This window comes from Cricetulus griseus, assembly GCF_003668045.3.
Source record: "Cricetulus griseus strain 17A/GY chromosome 1 unlocalized genomic scaffold, alternate assembly CriGri-PICRH-1.0 chr1_1, whole genome shotgun sequence".
Classification (NCBI taxonomy): Eukaryota; Metazoa; Chordata; class Mammalia; order Rodentia; family Cricetidae; genus Cricetulus; species Cricetulus griseus.
The window spans coordinates 268,807,841-268,834,363 of NW_023276807.1; the positions used below are offsets into that span (position 1 = coordinate 268,807,841).

General features: G+C 47.0%; 1 protein-coding gene and 1 long non-coding RNA gene across 7 annotated transcripts in view; one reads left to right on the forward strand and one right to left on the reverse strand.

Moving 5' to 3' along the window:
- Positions 1-26,523, forward strand: part of Cldn10 (claudin 10) — an 85,527-nt gene that overhangs the window by 12,793 nt on the left and 46,211 nt on the right. The gene's annotated exons all lie outside the window — the stretch shown is intronic.
- On the reverse strand, positions 1,928-14,894 carry LOC103161159. Of its 3 annotated transcripts, none has more exons than XR_004772328.1 (4): positions 14,787-14,894; positions 14,453-14,659; positions 13,023-13,122; positions 1,928-2,066 (listed from the first exon to the last, which is right to left on the reverse strand). It is a non-coding gene; the product is annotated as an uncharacterized LOC103161159 (long non-coding RNA). The 3 variants fall into 3 exon arrangements; XR_004772327.1 differs by lacking the exon at positions 1,928-2,066 and adding an exon at positions 10,529-10,864; XR_003480840.2 differs by lacking the exon at positions 1,928-2,066 and adding an exon at positions 10,871-11,924.

Genomic DNA, 26,523 nt, shown 5'->3' on the forward strand with positions numbered 1-26,523 from the left:
TCTCCCAAAACAGAAACACTTCTTTATGTTTCCCTCTATACTGCATAATAACCCAGTGACTAGTGAAAATAAGAGCTCTGTGAGTTCATTTGTTGGATGGATGAATTTATTTATTCATGAATATATTTTTTATTCATGAGTGAACATATCTATTCACTCATTACACTTTTCCCTCTTCTTGCATTTTATCTGCCATTTTCTTTATTCTTTGGACTTAGTAACACTTTTCATATCATTTTCAATAAAGGAGTTGAATAAATGCATATTGACTTGAATTGAAAAGAGAAATGCGAGCAGAAAGAAAATCTCCAGCAAATTGGACCCAAAATCTCCCAGTGTGTTGCAAATTAATCCATCCAGTGCTCCGGATGTTTTGGATGAGGGAGTTCTAACCCAGACAGGTCACAGTGTCTTACTAACCTGGATTTGCTTGAAGGAAGATTCCTCTAATCCAAAGCTTCCTGGGATTTTAATTTAATTACTGAACAACATGCAGTGCAAGCAAAGTTTGATTTCGAGATGACTTAGCAGGAAGACTCTGGCCTGATGGTAAAAACAGATACCACACAGCACAATGAAAAGATGGCATCGGACAAACGGGGATGGGAAGAAACAAGCTGGGGTTGGCTTTTATTTACAGAGAGCACATAGGCAATAAAATTGTGTATCACTGGGGGGTTCTTTTTATTAAAAAAAATGAGGGGCTAGAGAGGGGCTCAGTGGCTATTCCCAACAACATACGGCGGCTCACAAGTGTCCAGCATCTGTAACTCCAATCCTCCTGGACCTCACGCCTCCTTCCGGCCTCCACAGGCACTGCCCTCATCTGGCACCGCTGAATACATGTCAGCAATTGTTCATCAGTGACATGTGTGCAGGTGATATTCGTGTGGGTGACATGTGTGTGGGTGATATGTGTGTGGGTGATATGTGTGCAGGTGACATGTGTGTGGATGATATGTGTGTGGTGATATGTGTGCGGGTGATATGCGTGTGGGTGATATGTGTGTGGTGATATGTGTGCAGGTGACATGTGTGCGGGTGACATGTGTGTGGGTGACATGCGTGTGGGTGATATGTGTGCAGGTGACATGTGTGTGGGTGACATGTGTGTGGGTGATATGTATATGTGAGCAGGTGACATGCGTGTGGGTGATATATGTGTGGTGATATGTGTGTGGGTGACATGCGTGTGGGTGATATGTGTGTGGTGATATGTGTGCAGGTGACATGGGTGTGGGTGATATGTGTGTGGGTGATATGTGTGCGGGTGACATGCGTGTGGGTGATATGTGTGCAGGTGACATGCATGTGGGTGATAAGTCTATGTGTGCAGGTGACATGTGTGTGGTGATATGTGTGCAGGTGACATGTGTGTGGTGACATGTGTGCAGGTGACATGCGTGTGGGTGATATGCGTGTGGGTGACATGTGTGTGGTGACATGTGTGCAGGTGACATGTGTGTGGTGATATGTGTGCAGGTGACATGTGTGTGGTGACATGTGTGCAGGTGACATGCGTGTGGGTGATATGCGTGTGGGTGACATGTGTGTGGTGACATGTGTGCAGGTGACATGTGTGTGGGTGATATGCGTGTGGGTGACATGCGTGTGGATGATATGTGTGCAGGTGACATGTGTGCAGGTGACACGCGTGTGGTACGTATGCCAGGGCACATGTAAGGAGGTCAGAGACCACGTTTGTGTATTTGGTTCTCTCCCCCGAACTCGGGTCAGCTGGCTTGTGCAGTAAGAAGCACCTTTACCCGCTGAGCCCCCTCCCCCTCCCCTGGGAGTTAAAATTTAATTCTTCTCCCTTTACATATAAAACTGCTCTTGCTTTTGCCACTCCGCGGACATTAACTCGCTGCTTTTCCCCTTCCTTGTCTTTTCACTGAACACTCTCGAGGTTCTCCAGTACCTTTGGCATCTGCCCTTTATTCCAGCGCCTTCCCCTCTGCGCCGCGTCCTCTCAGGAAGCTCATGTCTGTGGGCATCAGGACAGCCGTCACCCGTGTATACAACAAATGTCGAATGAGCATCTCCTCTGTGCGTTAAGATTGTTCCTGTTCATCAGTGAGGATCAACGAAGAGAAATTACTGCTCCAGAGTTGTTGCAGTTCTACAATTCATGTTTGAAGTCAGGCTAGAAGCAGAGGGGTCAGAAGGAAGAACACGCCCATATATGTGCTCATATGTGCACACTATGTATCTTTTATGCATACATAAGACAAATGGAGTGCCCACATCCGGGCATGGTCCAGCCACATGCGTGTCTCGTCCCCCTGCAAGGGTGGTTAGCAGCATTTTAGAGGAAGCCCAGAGTGAATGTGCCCATCGTTTTCTTTCTTTATGATGTCTGACTTTTATCTCAGGGCAGTGTTGGCCTGGTAACATGGACTGAAAAGCATTCCTTGCCTTTTATTATTTGAAAGAGGGCCTGGTGCATAGAAAGGCCCTTGAGTGTGGTAGGCCCCAACACTCAAAATGTTTAAACATCTGGACAGCCCAATGGCCCATCAAACCTAGACAAAATTGGCCCAGTGCAACGTATTTCCTGTGGTCTGGTAATTAATCACAGAGGCTTGCTTGCCCAGATTTCAGTTTCCTTTTGTTTTTCCCTCATGAATTGCTCATGGGTGACACATACTTCCTAGTGCATCCCAGCAGGAGGCTTATGGGCCTTGGTTATCTTTTTTTTCCCATTAAAAGTCAGTGGGCTGAGATGACTGTCCCAGCATGGATCATATTTGTTTCATAAACTTTTGGCTACCATTCAATAATAAGTTCAACACAGTTATGCAGAGGACAGGCATAACCCATAATTCTTTATGTTCATTTTCCAATTTTCAGAGTAGTGAAATGGACCCCAGCATCCTTCAAAAGCCTAGGGTGAAGCTAAGACTGGGGAGCTGAGTAAATGGATACAATGCTTGCTGTGTGATCTGGGGACCTGAGTTTGGGTTCCCCAAATCCATATGAGAAGCCCTGTGGGCATGGTGGCCTGTTTGCAATTCCTGTGCCAGCATTCAGAGGCGGGACATCACCCAGGCTCTGCTGGCCAGCTACACGAGCCGGAATCAGTGAGCTCTGCATTCTGCAAGACATCCTGACTCAGTGAATGGAGAGCAAGAGAGGACACCATCCAATGCCAGTGAGCCTTCTCCTCATGCACATGCATGCATGCATGTACTCACCTATGTTCCTATGTTCCAGCACCCACACTGTACATACACACACACACACACACACACACACACACACACACACACACACACACATTTTAAGGTGTGTGTATGTGCATGTGTGTGCGTGCACTTGTGTGTGTGTGTGGTTTAATGGTTGGGGGAAATATAGGAACTCATAGACTTTGTTTAGGGGTCTTTCGTTTGTTTTCTTTTATTCTTTAGACAAAGACTCACTGTGTAGGCAAGGCAGCCTGAAATTCATGGTTTAGCCTAAACTGCACTGAAACCCATGGTTCTCTTGCCTCAGCTTCTTAAGGGCTGTTATTGTAAGCAAGTACCACCAAGTAGAGAGAATTTTTAATAGTTTTTAACAGTTCAATGGTCTTTGCAGTTACTATTCGCTTGTGTTCCTGTCCTTGATAAGTGGATATATTAGTTGGTTTCAAATGCCAACTTGCCACATCTAGAGTTAGCTGTGAGGAGTCTCAACTGAGGAGGTCTCCAGGTTAGGCGGGCGTGTCTTTGGGAATTGTTTTAATTGTTAATGGTTCAACCTGCTATGGGCTTCACTGTTTCATGGACTGGCTTCTGAACTGTTTAAAAGTGAAGAAAGCTTGCTTAGTAGAAGCAACATAGTATGGGTGTGTGTGTGTGTGTGTGTGTGTGTGTGTGTGTGTGTGTAAGAGAGAGAGAAAGAGAGAGAGAAATGATCCATTGGTTTATGTTCTTGACTGTGCGTGTGATGTGACTAGCTACTTGAGTTCCTGCCTTGACTCACCATCAGTGATGGACTGTAACTTGGAAACTGTGATCCAAATAAAGCCTCTCCCCCCTGAGCTGTTTGCAGTCAGGACATATTACAGCAGCAGCTTGTTCACATGACAAAGTGGTCCTGCCTCATGCTTTGTATTGACATGTCTACAAGGAGCCCTGCTCCTGATAGTGGGGAACAGTGTTTGTGAGACACTGTGGTGTGAGATGGAGTTGGGTGTGTTCTTTGATGTGACATTTTTATTTCTTTCTTGCACTGAAAATCTTGCTTTCTAAATGAGAGAATAGGTTCTCTTCCTGAAAAAGATACTGTGTTCTTATGAACACTTGAAACTGTATCAGGGGAAAATCATGAAAAACAACAACAAAAAAAGATGATTACTAAGAAAAACCTGATTTCTTTACAGCCTTTTTAGATTCACTTTCTTTTCTCTTATCCCGCCCCCCCTCCACATACACACACCATGGCATGGACCCCACACTGACCGTCCAAGACTATTTTGTGGTTTAAATATAGAAGCACACCAAAAGTCCAGAGTCACATGACCTGCAGAAACTTCAGCCAACATTGGAAGTGTTGCTGCTGTGCCTGCAAGGTCGTGACCAACTGCAGCTGGCTACTTATTAACTCTAGTTTCTGCTAATTCAGGGCAAGTTATAGACATACCTGCCTTGCAGTATGGACTTCAGCTTAAGCTTCTATATTTAGCAAGAGCTTCTCATGATAAATTATACAGCAGTCAGGAAAACTGTTTCACTCGTGGAGACTTGAAATGTAAGAGCAAAGGACAAAGGGCTGTAGTTTGGATGCGTAGAGGGGACCTGGACTTTGGAGGCCACCCACTTTGATCACCCCTGCTTGGTGTCAATACTGACGGGCACAGCCTGGCTCAGCGGCAAGGGGCAATTCTGAAACATTAATCTCAAGAATCAGCTGATTTAAGAAATGCTCGTGGGACATTTGACCAGTTATTTGGCAAGTATTTAATAACTGGCTGAGTATGTAGCCAGACATTTTACTGTCTTCTTAATTATCCAGATAAAATGTGAGCCAGGATGTGTAATTCAAGACAATATAAAAATTGGAGACTATTTTGAAAAATTCAAGGCAACCATATTATCATCTTTTATTTAAAAACAGCACAATATTTAAAATAGCAGTCACACTCTCCTAATTGTCATGTCATCTGTGACTCAGTAAATGCTATCTCACACTACGGACTGGCCTACAGAGGGTGTCTTAGGTAGAGTTTCTTTTTCTGTGATAAAACACCATGACAGAATGCAGCTTGGGAAGGGAAGGGTTTATTTGGCTTCCATATCCCAAATCATAGTCCATTGAGGGAAGCCATGGCAGGAACTCAAACTAGGAGGAGGGATCCTGGGGTCAGGGCTGATTGATGGAGGAGTGCTGCTTGCTGGCTTGCTCCTCCTGGCTTATGCAGCCTGTGTGATCCCACTCAGGACCAACTGCCCAAGGGTGACGCCACCATAATGTGCTGGGCTCTCCCACACCAATCACTAATTTAGAAAATGCCCTACAGACTCACCTACCGCCCAGTATTATAGAAGCAATTTCTCAGTTAAGGCTCCCTCCCCTCAGGTGATGCTAGTTTGTATCAAGTTGACATGAAACTGTCTAGCACGGGGGTTCGCCAACAATGGTCTCCAATGGATATGGAGATGGCTGCCTCACAAGTTAGCAGAGAGGAGGACTGAAGACTAGGGAACTCTGGCCATCTGCTGAGGGAAACCGTGCACAGGTTGGACCATGAGCTCAAAGTCATTGCCATGCTTTGCAAGACTGGGATTGGATGAGAAGTTGGTTCCATTATTTGTGTGATGTCCCAGTTAATGTGGCTTTTTTTGGGCAGAGCTGCCACCAAATATTCTTACATGAAGAAACACAACCGGGAATCCCTCTGTCCTCCAAGTCAGGGCTCAGCTCCTCTTTATAACCCTGTGTACAGAGGCTCGACACAGCATAGAATAAGCCAGAGCAAGCCCCCAGAGGAGTCTTCAAAGTGCTGCTATCTCAGAGGTCCTTCTCCTGGTGGGCACACAGACACTGTAGAAATTATAACTTCCCATTGGCCATGCACTTCTCTGCCGCCATTGTTCTTTTATTTTCTTTCCTTCTTTCTCTTGGTAGCCCTCTGTTCTCTGAAATGTGCTCATTCTTTTGTTGATGTACTCTCCCCATTCAAAATATTGAATTCTTAGTTCAGGGGAAAAAGAAAAGCAAGGAAATAAATTTGCAACTTGGAAAGCTGTTCACTTCAGTTGGGTGAGGTGGTTCATCCAAGCTAGCTGCCGGACACTTGAGCCCTGTGTTGGCCAGCCTCTGAGAAGGGTTCTGGAGAGTGAAGGGGTCACAGAGAAGAAGGTGATCAAAGTCACAGGAAGGACATGGTAAGCCCCAACCTCAGGCAGAAGAGGGAATTGCCACACAAAGTGACATTCCCTTCAGATCTGCTGGATGGCTAAGTCAGGCTTGAAAAGAGGGGGTGGGAATTTTCAGGTCAGGGAAAGACAGGCAAAAGAGTGTGAATGAAAAGAGAATGTTGTAAACTCAAGAGCAAGAAAGAGATAAAGACACGCTATAACACAGGTTAGAGATAAAGTATCTCAGACGAAGCAGGAGAGGAAAGCAGAAATCAGGGTGGCTGGCTAGACACAGCGCCCTCTGAAAATGATTGCAAGAACTTTTGATATGGCACAAGGGAAGGTTTGTAGCTTTCAGTCCTACAGAAAACAAAGGGAGCTTCTTAAATGGCCTTTCAGAGTTTTTCACCTAGTGAACAGAACCCAGTATTTATTGAATGCCAACAAAGACCGGACATGGTAAAAGGCATGAGAAGAAATCCATCAATATCAAATGGCCCTCCCATTAGGGAACTCACCAAATACAGCTCGGTCTTCTTCTCTTCCTCCTCCCTTTCTTTGTAAGACAGGGGCTTACTGGGTAGTCCTAGCTGCTCTGGAACTTACTAGGTAGAATGTGGTGGTTTGAAAGAAAATGGCCTCCAAAGGGGGTGGCACTATTAGGAGGTGTGGCTTTACTGGAGTGGGTACTGCCTTTTTGGAGGAAGTGTGTCACTGTGGAGGTGGGCATTAGGGTTTCCTATGCTCAGGATGCCACCCAGTGAGTCAGTTGTCTTCCTGTTGCCTGCAAGATGTAGGACTCTCAGCTAGTACTTCGCCATGCTCCACACCGTGATGGACTGAACCTCTGACACTGTAAGCCAGCTACCCCAGTTAGATGTTTTCATTTATAAGAGTTGCTGTAGTTGCTGGGCAATGGTGTCACACGCCTTTAATCCCAGCACTCGAGAGGCAGAGGCAGGGGGATCTCTATGAGTTCAAGACCAGCCTGGTCTACAGAGTGAGTTCCAGGACAGGCTCCAAAGCTACACAGAGAAACCCTGTCTCAGAAAAAAAATGCTGTGGTCATGGTGTCTCTTCACAGCAATAAAAACCCTAAGTAAGACAGTAGACTAGGCTGGCCTTGAACTCAGAGATCTATTTGCCTCTGCCTCTCAAATGCTGGGATTAAAGATATGTGCAACCATATTGTCTTTCTTTTTGAGACAGATTCCCAACAGCAACAAGAGCAGAGGACTAAAAACACAACCAACAAAAAGCTTCAGGGACACATTGACACCTTCAGACTCAACCTTAGAATAGAACACCTGTCACTACAGGAAAGATAATGACTGTAAGCCTTCAGGGATTAATTCCCTTGGCAATCATTTTCAATTTGAGGATGTGGCATGAGAAGCAGGTATCAGAGCAGCAGAGTCAGTCCATCATGAGTGCCCCGACCATGGCACTTGGAAAACCAAGGTCTCTCTCTGGTCATTGGGTTTCTCCTCAGGTTACAATCTGAAACTTCCCTATTAATTATTATACAGTGCAACAGGAGCCAAGGAGGGGACAGATGATGCACACCCCAGGCAGGCTTCATGGCGAGTGACAAGGGCAGGAGCCAGGCTAAGGCTCGATTCTCTGGAGATAATCAACCCAGTAATTCAGTCTATGGCAAACAACACTAAATCCCATTATGTCATATTTATTCAGTTCCCATTTGCTTCTGCCAGCCAATCTCTGATTGAACATGCATCTGGATTGTCCTACAGTGCTTGAGAAAACAGTCTCTTGCTTTGTTCCCAGAGCTCTGACTAGGCAGGGCTGGGCTGCGGCCATAAATTTGATGTGCCAAGTTTCCCAGGTGATGCTGACACTGGTGGTCCAGGGACCCAACTTGGAACAGCACTGGTGAACCCAAAATATGTTCAGGGGCCCACCCATATCCTCACCCACAGTGAGAGTGGAAAAGGAGTGGAAAGCAGTAGACCAAGGGCTCTAAGCAAGATAGAAGAGGTTGCTACAAGCGTGGAGAATAATGGCCTCATTGCCTCCAGCAGCTCAGGGCACATAAAACATAGGAGGAATGAGGAGAACAAGTCCAAGAGGAAGGAGCTACACATTTGGAACACATAGGGAGGGTCCTGCCTCTCTGGAGCTGAGGAGGGAGTCACATTTGACAGCAAATGACGGAGGGGGTAAGAGGACTGAAGAGCAGAGAATGAGAAAGTGATGCAAGCTGGAGGAAGAAATGATTTGGATTTGTCTTTTGGATTGATCTAGGGATACAGAGGAGAACAATGGTTGGGTGGGTGGTGGGTCCCTGCAGTGATTCAAACGAGAGCTCATGTCACCTTAGCTCATCAGGGCCAGGCTGGTGGAGAAGGGGCTGAGCGCATCCTGGGCTTCTAGGAGTGATGGGGAATGGCCTTCTGTGTATATGTTTCTCTTATTGGTTGATGAATAAAACACTGTGGCCAATAGAGGCAGGGAGATAGGCGGGTCTAGGAGAATTCTGGGAAGTGTAGGCAGACAGAGTTGTCATGTAGAGCCTGGGAAGATAGGACACCTGGGCATTCTCCAACAAGCCAAGACCACATGGAAATACATAGATTAATAGAAATGGGTTAATAATTAGGATAGAGCTAGCCAATAAGAAGTCCAAGCTACCAGCCAACAATTTTATAATTAATATAAGTCTTGTGTGTTTATCTGGGGCTCTCAAGGGCAGCAGGACCCAGTAGGGCCAGAAAGTTCTCATTATATAGGAGTCTAAATCACAGATCTCAGTGGAGATGTTAGGTTTTGGCTTCAGAGATGGTGAAGTGGCTCCTATTTGCAAAGGAATCAAGGTATACACACACTTCTGATGTCACACAGTGGAGGGCTCGCACATGAGCAGGGCAGTGGGAGCTCACATTTGATGCCCAGCTTAGATCAGAATATAACTCTCTTGATGAGTGTTTAAGAGCCCTCCCAACCTCAGCTTCTATACCCATGTTTTACACACAGGTGTGTGTGTGGGGGGGGATAAAAGGCAAGAAAGAGTCCTGTGACTATGGCATTGCTCTGGGAGGAGAAATGGTCCTGGTATAAAGGTGAAGTGAGAACCCAGGATCTGTAACAAGTCTATCTGGGGAAGTGACCATGCTAGGACCTGGTCTTCTTGTTTCCCAAGCTCCAAGGCCACCCCATGCAAGCCAGAGTCCCTGGAACACCATCTGCTTCTGCCCGTCAGGACTGGAGCACTGTGGTCCTTCTGGGACAGGACCTGGGACGACAGCTTCCCGTTGAGCACACCAATGGGCTTCTCTTCTTGTCTCGAATCTCTGTCAGTGTGTTACATAGCATCCCTGAGATCACTTCCCCCCTGCTGTGCTGCTCCCCCCCACCCCGAGCTATGGCAATAGGAAAGATGACAGAAATGAATGACGTGTGAGATGTGGTGAACTTGACTGTTGGCATGTTAACTGTGACCTTGGATAGGTTGACAAGGTGGAGATGTCCTATAAGCATTTAGTCAGTTACTTCTGGAGCTCAAGGGGTGGGGGAGGGGAGTCTCAGCTGGTTTTGGAATCCATGCAGGCTGGTCTAACAAAATGCCCTAGAATGGGTAACTCACAAACAGAAATGCATTTCTCACAGTGTGGAAATCCAAGATCAAGATGCTAGCAAACTTGGTGTCTGGTGAGGGCCTGATTCTTGCCTTCATGGACGTCTCTGCCCACTGTGTCCTAGTGTGGTAAAGGGAAGAAGCAGCTCTCTGGGGCACTCTTCACAAGAACCCTGGCCTCATTCACAAGAGTTCCACGTCATCATCTAATCAGTCCCTAGGTCCCGTCTCACAATATCACCACCTTTGAAGCTGGCTGTCAGCTCAAGAGTTTTGGTAGCACAGAGCTGGAGATCTGAAGAGATCTGACATAGGGAGACACTACAGGTGTGTCCGACCACGCCCGTCAGGGTGTGGTCACGGTGATGTCAGGGTGACGTGGGGGAGGTTTGAAAGGGACAGACAAGGCACACGGGAGCTCTCTCGCCTTGCTGCTTTGGCACGCTCTGGCTTGCTGTTGGCTGGCGTTTATCTATTAAAAGTTATCCTAACCTTACGGATTTAGTATCAGTTATTCACCGCATTAATCTGATGTCTCTAGAATAACCGGGACTCCACGGGATGTGTGAGGAGCAACAGAAGGGGCCGCTATGGTCATGAAAAGGGCTTTAATTTACATTGGCTCATGGCAAAATTCAACAGTAAAGTAGCTGTTCCTCTGGACTCATCATGGGAACAAGTTCTCACGGTGGGAGGAGGAAGAACCAGGGCCGGATTCCAAACTTGGAGCTTCCTCTCCACTTCCATCATTTTCTCACTCATCTGTCCTTGGCTGAGCTCTCTTTTGTGCATAGCAGGCACTGGATGGGACCAGGGTTCGAGACAGGGCGCCAGCCACTCTTCCCGTTGTGGTGGGGAAGTTGTCTCTCTAGGTTGCAGTATTACTCAGCTGTTCGGAGGCTGACCAATTAGGAGACATCAGCCACTGAAAAAGATTTGTTATAGATCCCAGCCTAGGCTGCATGTCGTAACACAGAGGTAGAAGTACCAGTGAGGGTGTGTAAAGACAAGGTGAAACCATGACAAGAGCCGTTACTGATTTCCACAATGTCCTGGTTTCATTTCTGTTGCTGTGATAAAAATGTCCTAACAAAAAGTAGCTTAGAAGAAGAATTTATTGACTTCCAATTCCAGGTTACAGCCCCTTGTTGTGGGAAAGTCGAGTTAGGAACTTAAGCATCATATTTGCAGTCAAGAGCAGCAAGGAATACACGCACACATGCTGCTTATCCGCTCGCTAGTTTTCATCGCTAGTACAATTCAGGGCCCAGCCTAAGGAATGTGCTGCCCACAGTGGGCTGGGCCTTCCTGTAACAATAACAGTCAAGATAATCGCCTATAGATATGCCCACGGGGCCACCCTGATCTAGATAAGTTCTTATTAAAACTCTTCCCAGGGGCTTCCGGGTTGTGTCAGGTATCAGGTAAAGCTCAGCACTGCACATGGGAAGGAAGGAATGAGACAGGATAGACATGTTTAGGATTGGCTGGTTTACATCATTTCATCAGGCCTAGCCACCTGGCTCTTGAAGCTACTACTAAAGGCAGGGTATTAGTGGCCCAGAGGAAAGAGCAAATAAAAGACGGCAGTCGTGTTGGTTGTGTTTGAAAAGCAACCCTCAGGAAGGGAGGACTCCCCAGGAGAGAGAGGCTATGAAGATGACAGGTGCTCCGGTAGATGAGGAAAGTACATTATTGCCAAGTTGTGCAGAGCAAGCTGCATTTGGTACATGCTGTCGGGGAAGATGATAGGGCATTCTCTTTCAGCGCGGTAGAAGCGCGGTAACATCGAGTAAGGAAAGAAACCCAAAGGGTCTAGAGAATGGCAGCGATGGCATGCAAAGGCAGCCACACCTCCAACCTGCCGCTGTGCCATCTGCGACCCAAACAGAGAAACTTTGCTCCGCCTTAGCCCACTAAGTTCAGTGTGTGTCAGGAATGCAACCAGCAGTCTGTGAGCTGGGCAGACAGGAAGACGATGACACCTGCAAGGGAGGCTTCTTTGAGGAACCATTCAGCAATCAATGCAAGCCAGCACCGGTGTGAAGTGTTGAGCCCGGAACAGCCCAGGGGACGCACAGCCAAGTTTGAGAACTCAGTGGTTTTGTCTTACAGGAGATATAAAAGACCTGGGGCCGAGTAGAAGAACCACAAGGTGGTTTGAAAGCAAGAGCGTGTGCGTGTGTGGGGGGGTCGGGGGCAGACAGGGAGGCTGCACCCGGAGTCCTCCTGCCTAATTTGTGACTGAGGGGAGCCACAGGCAACTTTTTCTGCAGGTATAGCAATGATACTTGTGTTCTTCTGCCCCCTAGTGGTGACTTTGGGTATGGCATGACTGTCACAGGAGGGTTTTGTTTTTGTTTTCCAAGTTTAGTTCTATGGTGGAGGTCCAGGTCGGGACATCCTTAGAAATTTGACGGGACTTGTGACTTCAGGAGCCTCTCCCTTACAGATCCTCTCGGGGGGACAAGCCTGGCTTCCTGTGCTTGAGGACATGCATGTGTCCCACTTCCCCTGAGACCAAGCGCAGGCTGTCACAGCCACGAGTGCCAAGGCTGGCTGTTCGCCCCATCCTCATGCTTCGCTCTAACACAAGCTTAGACAGCACCAGAAAGCCCATCTTCCTAATAAGATACCGCCCTGAGGTCCTCGCCCACCACCACCAAGCTGGCTTTCAACCCAGAGACCGGGCCGGCCGCACAGCACAGTCTACACCCTGTGCAGGACTCCGGGAGGTCTCCCCCGCCCCGGGCTCTGGAGAACTCCAGCCTGATGACACACTGAGCGTCTGTGCCCCCCCCTCCCTGGAGTTCATCTTGCCCTCTATTTCACCCTGACTTGGACACGTCATCTGAAGGGCAGCCCCGCCCTACCCCCCAAAAAGGACGCACACTTGGTGGAAGGGTATCTTTGTCCAGTCGCCCTACTTTTGCCCAGGCCCAAAGCTTCCCGAAAGGCGGTTCCCAAGCTAGGCTGAGCCCAGATGGTACAGATGCTCCCAGCCTCCTCCCCTAGCCTGGCTGGCTCGCTGGCCGCTCCCTGGAGCTGTGCCCACTGTGGAGGGTTAATCCTGTGCGCCCTACCTCAGTTCCTGCGGTTCTGGTGTGGATCAGGACAGCCAGGAAATATGCGGGAATGCAAATTCTGATTCCAAGACATCGCTTCTGGGATGTGTCGTTGGCACTTGAAACAAACAAGGCTTGTGAGTTTGTGCCCCGGGTGGTCCTCAGATGAGTTTGAAAATCATCCGCTAGACCAGGCACTGACATCCATGAGCCTGGGCCAAGAATGTGAATGGAGCCATGAAGCGCACAGGGTAAGAAGGTAAGGGTACTCACAGAGTTAGCTGGACTCCGGTACTGGGTACTGCGGGAGGCAGAGAGCTGACCTTGCTCCCTTCCCTTCCCACATCTCCTGAGCCAGGGGATTGGCCGCATTGGTCTCTGTGGCTTTAGCCACTTTCCCCCTTTCTTAGTTGTTCATCTCAATGTGTACAAATGTGTGCAAAATCGTGAAACAGGGCAGAATTGTCCTGGCCTCTGTTCCTTTTCCCTGTGAACAATGTGTAACATGTGAACCCAGCCAGCACCCGTGGCTCCTGAGAAGGGAATTCAGAGTAGAGTAATTTTCAGTGTGCAGACAGAGCTCCGTCTATCCTGGACCTCTCTCCTGAGCCCAGCTTGTGGGAGTTGGTTCTCCCTTTCCACAGAGAGTCCCGGGGTTTGAACTCACTCTTCACTGTTGGCAGCAAACGTGTCTTTACCAAGTGAACCATCTCTCAGACTAGAGAATTTTAAAGATAGAAAAATAAGGACAAATTAAGTGTGTGTGTGGTGTGTCTGTGTATATATGTGTGTGTATGTGTGTGTGTGTGTGTGTGTGTGTGTGTGATGTGTGCATGTGGTGTGTGTGTGGTGTGAGGTGTGTGTGTGTGTGATGTGTGTGTGTGGTGTGAGGTGTGTATGTGGTGTGTGTGTGCGTGTGTATGTGTGCATGTGGTGTGTGTGTGTGTGTGTGTGCATGTGGGGTGTGTGTATGTGTATGTGTGTGATGTGTGTGTGTGTGTGTGTGATGTGTGTGTGTATGTGTGGTGTGAGGTGTGTGTGTGTATGTGGTGTGTGTGTCTGTGTGTGTGTGTGTGTGAGGTGTGTGTGTGTGGTGTGTGTGTGTGTGTGTGTGGTGTGAGGTGTGTGTGTGTGGTGTGTGTGTGTGTGTGTGTGTGTGTGTGTGTGTGTATGTGTGTGTGTGTGTGTGTGTGGTGTGAGGTGTGTGTGTGTGTGTGGTGTGTGTGTCTCTCTCTGTGTGTGTGTGTGTGTGTGTGTGTGTGTGTGTGTGACCAATCTTGTCGTATCTGTACTCTGAGCCACTGTGGTTAGAATTTTTCATTGCTATAGAATATTCATAGCATCTTCCATTTTAAATTGCATAGTTCAGCAGCATTAGACACACCACCACACACTGTTTATAACCCACACTGTCGCCCATCCCTAGGACGAAGTTTAAAACTCTGTACCTGGTAATGAGTGCAGCTCCCTGCTTCTCCAGACACCCAGATCCTAGAAGCTTCCATTCCACTCTGTCCCCGTGAGTCTGACACTGCTGGGTTATTTATGTAAATGGGACGCTCAGTATTTGGCACGCCGTGCCATCTTTTCACTTAACACATGTCATCACAGTCCATCCATGCTGTAGTGTGTATCCAAAACTGTCAGTTTACTCCCTAAAACAAAAGAGAGTAAGTGGATCTTGCACTGTTCTTCAACCTGGCTTGCCAGGAAGCCTGGCGGCTCGATTCCCAGGACCCCATGGTAAAAGGAAGCACCGATCCTCGCCATTTGTCCTCTTACCTCAACACTCGAGCCATTCATGGCACAAAGACATAAATAAACAGAACAAAAAGGGGGGGATGAACCTGTTCCCAACACCCTCCTCCCCACAGTAGCTGAATCCTCCCCAGGACCCATGTGACGCTGTCATGCTACATTCCACCTATAGATGGCACTAGTGATCAACTGCTTAATTCACTTGACGCTTAGCGAGCCGCATCCCTCCCCATAGCAACCATTAATAAGAAAACGCCCCCTACAGGGTTACCAAAGGGCAGTCGTGTGGAGATGATTTCTCAGTTGAGGTCTCCTCTTCCCACAAGACCCGAACTTGTGTCGAGTTGACAGAAAACTAACACCTAGAGGTCCTCGGTTGTGAGCTGGATAGCAAACTCGTGTCCTCTGTAAGAGCACTATGGGCCCTTAGCCCCGGAGCCATCAGCCTCTGCAGCCCCTTTTTAGAATCAACGCTTCCGTCCATCCAGAGCAAGCCCTAACTCTGCCGCCAAACGCTAATTCTCACCAGGCTTAGCCCAGGGACAGCGTCCTGGTGGCTTTCCTTCACCTGTCGTCTCCAGCTACGGCACATCCCTGGGCTTTTCTCTTCCCTCTAATGGTGCTTACCGCTGACCTTTTGATATAGCCTATGTCTGTCTCTCTCAAAATCTATATGCACCCTCTCTCTCTCTCTCTCTCTCTCTCTCTCTCTCTCTCTCTCTCTGTCTCTCTCTCTCCTCTCTCCCCTCTCTCTCTACTGGCTACTTACATCTCTCTAGGAAGCAAGCACTCTGGTGGCGAGTCACCCACATATATAGATGCTGACTATTGTCTCTCTGGGGAAGCCCTGGAATCGGAACGCTAGAACCAAAAGCAAACCAACAGTCTCAATCCCCTTATTGCTCACCTTCCACACCTCCCAGCTTCTGGTTTTCTGCAAGACAGTTTTGCTTCTCCTCAGCAGGAAAATAGGATAACAGTGCCCATCTCGGGGTTACCGTGAAGACCGAATGCATAGAGGCAGGGTACTGCAAAGTAAGACAGAGCTAGGTCAGGGAGTGTTGCCTGTACTTGTGAAATGTGATCATTTATTAACTAATAGTTAAAGCACTGTATCAGTTGTTGGTAAACATATCCACGGTGATGTCTGGCAAGATTTACGTTCTGGAGGTGGCATGGTGAATGTCACATTCATGTCAGGATCAAGCCTGATTTGAAGTCACAGGTTTCTAGAGGCTAGTCTAACATGCAGAGAAAACCCCAAGACAGACATAGCCAAGTGTGTGCCAAGGATTGGAAGCAGTGTGGCCAAACTGAAAGGCCCCACGGCCCTGGCAGAGAGAAGAGTTGATATTTTGGAAGGAGCTGCATAAAGAGAGTAGCTGAGTGGCCTGTCTCCCCTGCACGGCTCTCAGACTCAGGCCCATGACAGAATGTCTTTGACTGAGCATGGCAATGGCACACACCTGTCTGCCTCACCAACTAGGGCAATGAAAGTTGGGTCAAATGTCCCCTGAAAGTTCGAGGGCTCCACAGGTCCCTTTGTTTAACCACAGGGACTGGGGCCAGTGAAGATATGCAACAGATTTCTGTTTGGTACTTTCACAACCGAAGAGTAAGTTGCCCAACAGTTTTCTCTCAAAAGAAAGCAGTCCCTTGAGTACTAGGAGGAGGAATTCTGAAGAAAAAAAAATCAAACAAAAGGGAAGGAAATCTTCAGAAGAAAAAAACAAAGCAGTGACGCTGTCACTCCTCAAGATTAAGAAAATGGACTGGTGTCAACTGTGAATGAAGTGCTGTTAGAACCAGGACCAGAATTCAAGATGCTTTTTAAAATGTCATCCAGGGCCAAACATTTCCAGCCTGTTCACTCCGGTGCAGGGGAACAGAAGCCACAGCTGCTTTGTTGCAGACCCTCGGGGCACTTGAAGAGTGGTGAAGGCTTTCCTGAGGAACTGTCTGCAGGGTCAAGCCATGGCCAGAGGAGGCCCTTCCCTGGAGGGCACACTCCAGCTCCTGCTCCTACCTCACCACAGCCTTTTTGTTAGGACTTCATGGAATTCATCTGGGAGCTGCAGTGCCAAACACCACCTGCTCATTACCACACACACTCAGCACCCTCATTACCTCAAATTCTTTCCAAGCAGCAATTCAGAAAGCACTCCAGGAGAATAATAACTAAGGAGCTTCCAAAATAGTCAGCGACAAAGTATAAAAGGAGGACATGAATTCCTTTCTTTGTATAAAAAATAATTAATGAAATTAAAAATAAGTGATGTAAAATTTATCATCCACGGCGGCTTAGCTTCATTGAGAACTTAACTGCATTCAGAGTCACCTAGGAGACGTGTAGGGGTGTATATATGGGGTGTTTCTAGAAAGGTTTAACTGAAGAGGGAGACCCACCCCAAATGGAAGCAGTAGCAGCCCATGGGTTGGGGTCTCAAACTGAATGAAAAGGAGGAAGTGAGCTGAGTGCCTGCATTCATCTGTCTCTGCTTCCTGGAGACAGGCACAGTGTGGCCAAGCTCCTTGCACGCCTGGAGGCTTCCCTGCCATGGTAAACTGTGCCCCGTAAATTTCTTCCCCTAAGTTCCCACTAGTCATGAATTTGGTTATAGCAACAGAAAGGTAATGGATGCATCATAGCAACCAGTTTGGAGTTAAGAGTGTGAAGGATTTTACACCTCTATGCAACCAATCTCCAGAAGTTTTTACCTCACAAAAGAGAAATTCTGGTCCCATGAAAACCTCCCCAGATGCACTGCCATTTCTCTTCCTGCCTCCATGAATTTGCCTAGTCTAGTAATGCTTAACAGTGGGGACCACACAGTATTTCCTGCTGTGAATGGCTCCTAGTCTACTCATGCTTCACAGAGGGGCCACAGAGTATTTCCTGCTGGGAATGGCTTTTCACATAAGCATAATGTCCTCAAGGGTCATCCAAGTTGTGTTTTTTTTTGTCAGAACGTTTTTCCTCTTTAATAGTCCACGGTATGCAGACTCCACATTTGGTTGATCCTGCATCTGTGGGTGTTGGTGGTGCATTTTAAGAAGTCTTTGGAAGGGGCTGGAGAAATGGCTCCACTGGAGTAAATGGAGGAGAGAGGAGGGAGACTGTCTGCATTGACTTTGTGCCCTGGTAGACTTCCTTTCCGGAGTTGATTTGGAGTTGAACTCCAAGAGATGAGACAGAATAGCCAGGTTATAGAGTGGGCCAGTTAGAGGAGATAGGTGAAATTCCAGGCTATAGAAACAGGATATGCAAAGACTACTCTGGTCACCCAAAGGGCTGGGGTCTGGGAAAGTCCTAAAAGTTCCTTGTCATGAGGCCTTGTGGGCTGAAGTGAAGAGCATGAAATTTGTCATGGAAATTCTTAGCAACTTTTGATTAGAATAAGGAGGGGACAGGACCACATACGTGGTTTTAAATGGACTGCAATATCAAACATGCATTGAAGGCTGGTGAAGATAAAGGTACAAACCTGAGACAATACGGATGTTCTGCTAGAACCTGGAGGAAAATGTTGAGAACTTAGTTTGTGGCAGTAGATGACAGCTGGGGATGCGCATTGAAGATGTGGAGTTGAGTGATCACCTGTAAGTGAAACAGGTAGAGAAAGCAGAGACGGCTCCCACTGTCAATCCTTGCTAACTACGTAGAGGATGGGCGAGAATTGGGGTGGAGAAAAAAAAGCATTGAGTGGAGAGATCATGAAAGCTGTAGGTTCAAGGTTGTCTCACAGTGACAAGTCTATGAAGTTCAGCCACCAGTGAAGGGTGAGTCTACATAGCTTGGCAGGGAACGGTGCCAGGAGGCGGGATCTGGCTCCTTGCATGGAGATGGATTATAAAGAGGTCATCAGCCGGGCATTGGTGGTGCACGCCTTTAATCCCAGCACTCGGGAGGCAGAGGCAGGCAGATCTCTGTGATTTCAAGGCCAGCCTGGTCTCCAGAGCGAGTGACAGTGCCAGGATAGGCTCCAAAGCTACACAAAGAAACCCTGTCTTGAAAAACCAAAAAAAAAAAAAAAAAAAAAAAAAAAAAAAAGATGTCATCAATATTCTAATTCTGAAGTGAAAGGTAGGAGTGTCTACCAGCTGGGCCAAAATTCTGTAAGCGCCATTTTGGGCCTGCTCCAAGAACACAGAAATAAGATTGACCAAATAGCAAAAGTACGATCATTTTAGTTTAACAATAATGCAAAAGCGAAACGAGGTTTTTTAAAGATTTACTTTATGTGTATGAATATGCACTAAATGAGTGCTTGGGAATGTCAGATGGTTGTGTGATGCTGGGAATCAAACCTATGTCTCTGTTAGTGCAACAGGTGCCCCTAACCTCTGAACCATCTCTCCAGGCCCAATAACCAGATGTTTAGTATCTTAATTAGAGACCTAGGTACTGTAAGCAACTCTGCTTTCTCCTAAAGATACAAACGGAATGACTTGGGGTCCTGGGTGACACCTGGCCCTTGTTGATGGTCATAGCTGTTTCTTGCCGTTGTCTCTGCTGCTCTCTCTTACTCGTTACCTATTCGTTCTCTGCAAGTGTAGTCAGCCTTCCTCACAAGCAGCTATCGCCATTTTCCCATTAGTACCCAGTGCCCATCTTCCAGGTGAGCTGGTAAACAGGTTTTGACTAGCCAGTGGGTGACCATGGCAGTGGTGGGGGGTGGGGAGAACAGAGTCCTCATGTTGGTGTTTGCCCATTCCTATGGTGTAAATACTTGTGCTTCAAGTGATCCCAAACTGCCAACATGTTGTTGGTTGCATCTCAGAACTGACTGTGGGGAAACGCTTAGGCTTTTCTGCATGCAGGTGGTGGCTCATCACTGTTTCTGAGATGGAGATTAGCCACACTTGATGACATGTCCTACCCACCTCTCCCTGACTTATGTTCTAGGACATTTCACAGAGGGGGAAATTGGGCATGTCTACCTACTGTGACACTTGCCTGGTTGCTCTCACCCTTGTCTGTCAACCCACATGGTCACCAGCATCAGACTTAAAGTACTTCCTCTCAGGAAGCCTGTGATGATTTGTAATCTCATTCCTTACTTGTCCCTTCTTGTAGAGCTTTGTGATTGGGCACAATTTCCAGACTTAACACTACTCTGTTAAGATTCTTCTCTCTGTCTCTCTCTCTCTGTCTCTCTCTCTCTGTCTCTCTCTGTTTCTCTCTCTCTGTCTCTGTCTCTGTCTCTGTCTCTCTCTCTCTCTCTCTCTGTGTGTGTGTGTGTGTGTGTGTGTGTGTGTGTGTGTGTGTGTGTCTGTCTGTCTGTCTATCTGTCTGTCTGTCTGGACTGGAATTCACTATGAGAATCCAGCTGGCCTGGAGCTTGGAGCAGACTCCACACTTCTGCCTTCCTGATTTTTGAGCATTTGGTTGACTGTTTATTTATCAATTTTCTCTGACAACAAAGCCATCTTTCAGGGAGGTAACTCATAAAAGGTGCATCTCTCATGCAAGCGCTAATCAGGCCCATCCCTGCTTAGCTTCCAAGATCAGAGGAGATGGGCGCATGCAGGGTGACATGGCCGTAGACCTAATATGTGCTGTAAATGTGTAAAGAAGATGTGACAGCTCATGGGAGGTGAAACCTACCTCCATTTCTTACTGCCCTGCTCCCTGAAGCAAATTATTCTGGGCTCAGTGCCCCAAGTATGAACCAACAGTAATCAGAAAGCTATCAACGTGCTAAAAGGAGCCAGAGAATATAAAATATCTAAATACTAAAATATGCTCTGAGTAAATATATTTGTCAGGCACAGGAATCTTCTAGAAAACAAACATTTTGCATTATTGCACTCTTTTTCCTTTTTAATCCCAAAGGTTCTTGGAACATCTACAGAGTTTAAGATCTGACAACCAGTTTTACAAGAGCCTTGTCCAATCTTCTCACACAACCAACAGTCGGTCAACTGTAAGAACCAAAGCCTGCAGCCAGTAGAGGCAGACGCTAGAAACACAGATTAGTGTCATTTACCGAAGCTTTTGTGGGATTTCCTTTAGGGGAAAAAAAGCCAAACCTATGATAGGATGGCAGAGAGCAAAGGAAAGAGAGGAACAATGACAGAGACAGACCTACGCATGCTCACAACAGCAGCAATGGCAGGTCCCCAGGGCCTGTGAATGGAGCTGGTTCCACACAAGTGTTTCTTTGTGAAGGAGTGTTCCACAACAGGCAGAGGGGAGGGGTGGAGGCCTCCTCTTGATACTTCAGACTGAGACCAGCATGAGCTAGGGAAAGGTTTATGTTAAGACTACTCTTCAGGCTGGAGAGATAGCTTGGTTTGTAGTGCTTGCTGTACATGCAGGAGGGCCCGAATTCAATCCCCCAGAGCCTGTGTGTGCGTGGCGGGGGCGGGGGGCGGGGGGAGTCTGGGCTGGGCTGGGTTGATTGTCTGTATTCCCAGCCCTGGGATGTTGGGGCTTGCTGATGCCAGCTTGAGATGGGTAGTTTGTAAAAACGAGGGACTGCTAAAAAGTACATTCAGGGTGGGGGTTAGATGGCACCTGAGAACTCTGGTCTTTAATCTAGTTCCCCAGGCCATTTGGGAGCTCTCAGTCAGCACCTCATGGTCTTAGTGAGGGTTTCTATTGCTTCAGTGAAACACCATGGCCAAAAGCAAGTTGGGAAGGGAAGGGTTTATTTGGTTTCCATTGCCACAGCAGTGGTCATCACTGAAGGAAGTCAGGACAGGAACTCCCACAGGACAGGAACCTGGGGCAGAGCTGATGCAGAGGCCATGGAGGGGAGCTGCTTACTGTCTTACTCCCCATGGCTCCTTTACCTGCTTTCTTTTAAAACCAGGACAACCAGACCAGGATGGCACCACCCACAATGAGTTGGGCCCTCCATTAAACACTAATTAAGAAAATACCTTTCAGGCTTGCCCACAGATAGACCTTATGGAAGCATTTTCTCAGTTAAATTTCCTCCTTTCAGATAATCCTAGCTTGTGTCAAGTCGACATAAACTGTCCAGCACAATTGACCCCTTGTCAAGTTGACAACTTGTCACTGTTAAGCCATCACCAAGATTATACATTAACAGACATCTCAACATAAAACATTTTATAAACTTAAAATGTCCCACAGCCTTATAACCTCAAACATTTTAAATGTTGTCTCTTTAAAAATACCATTTCTTTCAAAATCCAAATTCTTTGTAAAACCCCCAAATCTCCCCCCCTTTTTAAAAACATTTAAAGTCTCTTAACTGTGGGATTCTGTAAAACCAAAAATAAATTAGGCACTTTCTTAGTTTAAGAAGAAAGAACCAGAGCTTTCACAGTCTGAAAACCGCAAAACAAAAAGTGTAAATAACTCAATGTGCTACATCTGGGATTGACTCAGGATCTTGTGGGCTCCACCCAGAGGTTTGCGTCACTTCTCCAGCTCCGCCCTCTGCAGCACACACAGTCTTCTAGGCTCCAGCTCTCCGTGCTGCTGCTCTTGGTCATCCCATGGTACCGGCATCTCCAAAACTCTAGGGTTTCTGCTGCAACTGCAGTGCACATTCATCCGTAGCCTCTCAGGCTCTCCTCATGGGGTCAGCCGCTCACCATGACCCCTTCATGCCTTCAAAACCAGTATCACCTGGGTGACTCTTACACATTACCAAATTCTGCTGCCAGCACGAGGTACAACCTTCGCTGCCTCTGGAACACAGCTTCTCTGTGCTCTCAGGAAACACTTCCCAGAAGATTTCACCTCGGTGATGCTGGTCTCTTCTTCTTCTTCTTCTTCTTCTTCTTCTTCTTCTTCTTCTTCTTCTTCTTCTTCTTCTTCTTCTTCTTCTCCTTCTTTTCCCGAGACAGGGTTTCTCTCTGTAGCTTTGGAGCCTATCCTGGCACTCTCCTGGAGACCAGGCTGGCCTTGAACTCACAGAGATGCACCTGCCTCTGCCTCCCGAGTGCTGGGATTAAAGGCGTGCACCACCAATGCCCGGCGATGCTGGTCTCTTCTTAATCACCGCTAATTTCTTAGCTCCAGCCGGCCAGCATCAAGCATCCCAGCAAAGCAAAGTTTCACTTCTGGTAGCATGTTAATCACAGCTGATTCTTCAGCCCAGCTGAGCAAACTACAGAATCTTAATCCAAAATAACAAAGGCCCTGAGAGTCTTTGCACAACCCTCTGAAACATCACAGGCCAGGTCTCCATCTCCTGCCCTGCTCTCATTATTTTTATCTTCCACGCTCCTGAAGAACACTCAGTGCCTTGTCTTGCACAAAGCTCCAAAGTCCTTCCACAGTCCCCTCCCCGGCAAAGCAACACAGTCAGGCCGGTCATCATAATCCCTCACTATCCTGGAACCAACTTGTCATTTAGGGTTTCTGTCCCTTTAGTGAAATACGGTGACCAAAAGCAAACTGAGAAGGGAAGGGTTTATTTGGCTTCCGCTTCCACAGTACTCTATCTCCAAAGGAAGTCAGGACAGGAACCCAAACTGGGCAGGAACCCGGAAGCAGGAGCTGATGCCAACGCTGTGGAGGAGTTGCTGCTTACTGCTTTGCTCTGGCTCCTTTCTTGTAGAACCCAGGACCACCAGCCCGGGGATGGCAGCACCCACAATGGGCTGGGCTCCCATCAAACACTAATTAAGAAAATGCCCCACAATTGGATCTTATGGAGGTCGTTTCTCAACTGAGGTTCCCTCCTTGGAGATAACTCCACCTGGTGTCAAGCTGACATAAAACTATCCAGCACATTCACATATCTGATGTTTATAAACTTGAATTTGGAGATATCCTGCCATGTTGGAATGGCTTTATTATTTGTAGTCAAGATCTTCAACACTACTTTTGCTCACCAAATAATTTGTGTAACTACTCTCTGTCAGGCCAAGGGATGAAGGAGAAATTTTACATTTTACATAGCAAAAGTCTGAATGTGTTCTGTGATGAAAAAACATACATATAATTTCTCTTGCAGGATTCAAACTAGAAACACATTCTACTTCCTGGTGTATGACGCCTCATATGTACTTCTAGCCCTTTCCTCTTCCATGCCTTTCTTGCAAGACACCCTATCTCCTTGCTTGGCTTTCTGGCTTTTAAAAGTCATAAAGTACAGAGATTACCCACCCCCACACCCACCAAATAAGTTTTTTTCTCACTTATGGAAGCTAAGAAAATGAAAAGGCTGTCCTTGGGATAAACTGCTAACATTAATTGGTAAATGTTTATTGGATAACTACTATGTTAATGAGAAATAACCTTCCCACTTATGTGCATTGGACACAAGAGCCTAAATCCACAGATAGACAGCATCTGTGGGAGCCGCAGTGAAATGGGCAATCCTGTGTGGGACAGTTACAACCCTGCCAAGCAGCGGGCTTCAGGTTGGAAGCTTCTAACACCACAGAAATAAGGTCTTGTTAGCAACCAGGAATGCCTCCACCTACACTACCCCCTAATCCTACCCCAAAAGCCTATTGCTAACACCATTTATCAGCTCCCCACTGAAAACGGGGCATAGACTTGAGCCACTGTACCTTGATGTTACTTCAGTGTTGGGGGTTGAACTGATTACTCTTGGTGGTCTTGGGTGTTAATGCAAGGAGTACTGTGTACTCTTTTTTGAATAGCCTGTCAGGAGGAAACCAGAGTGAATGCATGCCTGAAATCCACCTTCTCGTCAAGGTTCCTGCCTAAGAAACAACAGTCCGTGGTCTATGCACTTTATCTTGTGGCCTGTTGTACTTCTGTGTACCCAGAGGCCATGCAAACCTTCAGTCAGTGTTAGCTCCAGCTGCTCAATCCAAGGTAACAGTGATCTTAGTAGGGGAAGTGTCTTTCTAATTCACGCTACAGGTGCGATTATATGATTGGAAATCTATCTGCTGCTGAAACCTGGGAGGATGCTTCCTGGGGAATTTACAGTCAATCCCATATTTAAATCCAACCATTTATTTTCTCTGTGACTGTATCTCTGCAATGCCAACATTTACAAGTGGGTCACATACGGTGGCGTTGAATAGTATTGGCTTTCACATGCACTACGGCAAACAGAGACAGACAGACCGATATGGACTGCAGTGAACAGGAACTAGGCGAATCAACTAATCACCTGCCAAAACTAAATTTCAAATAAGATAGTAATAACAGGTAAGTCAAATATGGAGAAGAGTGTTGCTTTCCTCTTCCCAAAAGACTGACAGTGACATTGAATGATGCTAACTGAGGAAGGGGACCACGCCCATCTGTCAAGGGTGGGGCTTGTGATAGCAGAATCCAGGGCAGATGCCACAAGAAGGCCACCAGGGAGAACCTGCACTAACAGCACATTTTATCAAATAGGTAGTTAACAAGAAAAATAAGTTTGTTTAGTACATTGCCAGCACTGCGTTAAAGAGACAACACCATGTCATCACACCGAGTGACACTTAGAGCCAGAACAGAGCACAAATGGCTTCGCTCAGGGATGTGGACACGCAGCCAGTACACCTGACACAGGTGAGAGCTCATCAAAGGAGGCTGGTTTCTTTTTGAAACAAAACTGCACATGAAGGTTTGTTTGTTTGCCTGTTTGTTTTTAGGGGTAGAACTAGTAGGTATGTAGGACACTACTTCCTACAAGTAGGTTTTGTTTTTTCTTAATATTATGTGATCAGACAGATGGATGCCATCAGCTATAAAATTTTAAATTAAAAAAGATAAGTCCAGGGCTGGAGAGATGATGGCTCAGAGGTTAAGAACACTGACTGCTCTTCTAGAGGTCTTGAGTTCAATTCCCAGCAACTATATGGTGGTTCACAACCATCTATAATAAGACCTGGTGTCCTCTTCTGCCATGCAGGGTTACATGGGTCAGTGAGTAGAGCACTTGCCCAGCCTGGTGTAAAACTGGCCATGGTGTCACACTCCTGGAACCCAGTACTGCAGGGACAGAGGCAAAAAGACCAGAAGCTTAAGGCCACTCCTGGCTGGGTAGGAAGTTGGTGGTAAGCATGGCTATATGAGACCCTGTCTTGAGAAATGTCAGAAGAAAAACTCACAGGAACTCCCCAGCTCTCTTTGCTGTCCTGACTTCTCTTGGGTCGGGAAGTTTACCATGTTTTCTTTCCCCCCAACAGTTTCTACTGGGTCTCACAGAGTATTTCTCACAGGAAGTGAGATTTCCAACTAACTACAATGTCTAAGCATGGTTCCTACAAAAGAATTTGCCATGTAACATAGAAAACAGGGTTTAGAGGGAATTCTGAACGCTGGCCTTATTACCATGTGATTTTGTGTGCGCAGTCAAGGGCATCGGGAACTCCAGTCCTTCGCATCCGCACAAGTCTGCCTCCAGGCTGGAATAACTTAGTCACCTGACTTGCCGTAACTTTTATTATGTTTGGCTTCATGAGGTGCATTCGTGCACACGTGGGTCATTTTCCACTTCTGTAGGACAACAATAACCTGCTTCTCACAGCTCCCCTGTGACACCACACTGAGTCTCTTTGAAGAAGCACAGGGCACCTCCAGAGTTTATGAACAAATAAGTCCATTCCGATTACAACTCAGTTTTGCAATAATTTCAAGTGACTCTGAGTTTAGTATTATTCCTTAGGTTGGTAGTTTATAGTTTCCCCTGAAAACCAGCTTACATTATAGATATAATTGGTTTCAGACAGCAAAACGGCTCAGTAGTTGAAGTCACTTGCCACCAGTTCCTGGCCTTGGACTCCACAGGGTGGAAGAAGAAAACTGATTGCTTCATGCTGTTCTCTGACAATAGACACATGTGCTACACCGGCGAATTCGTGC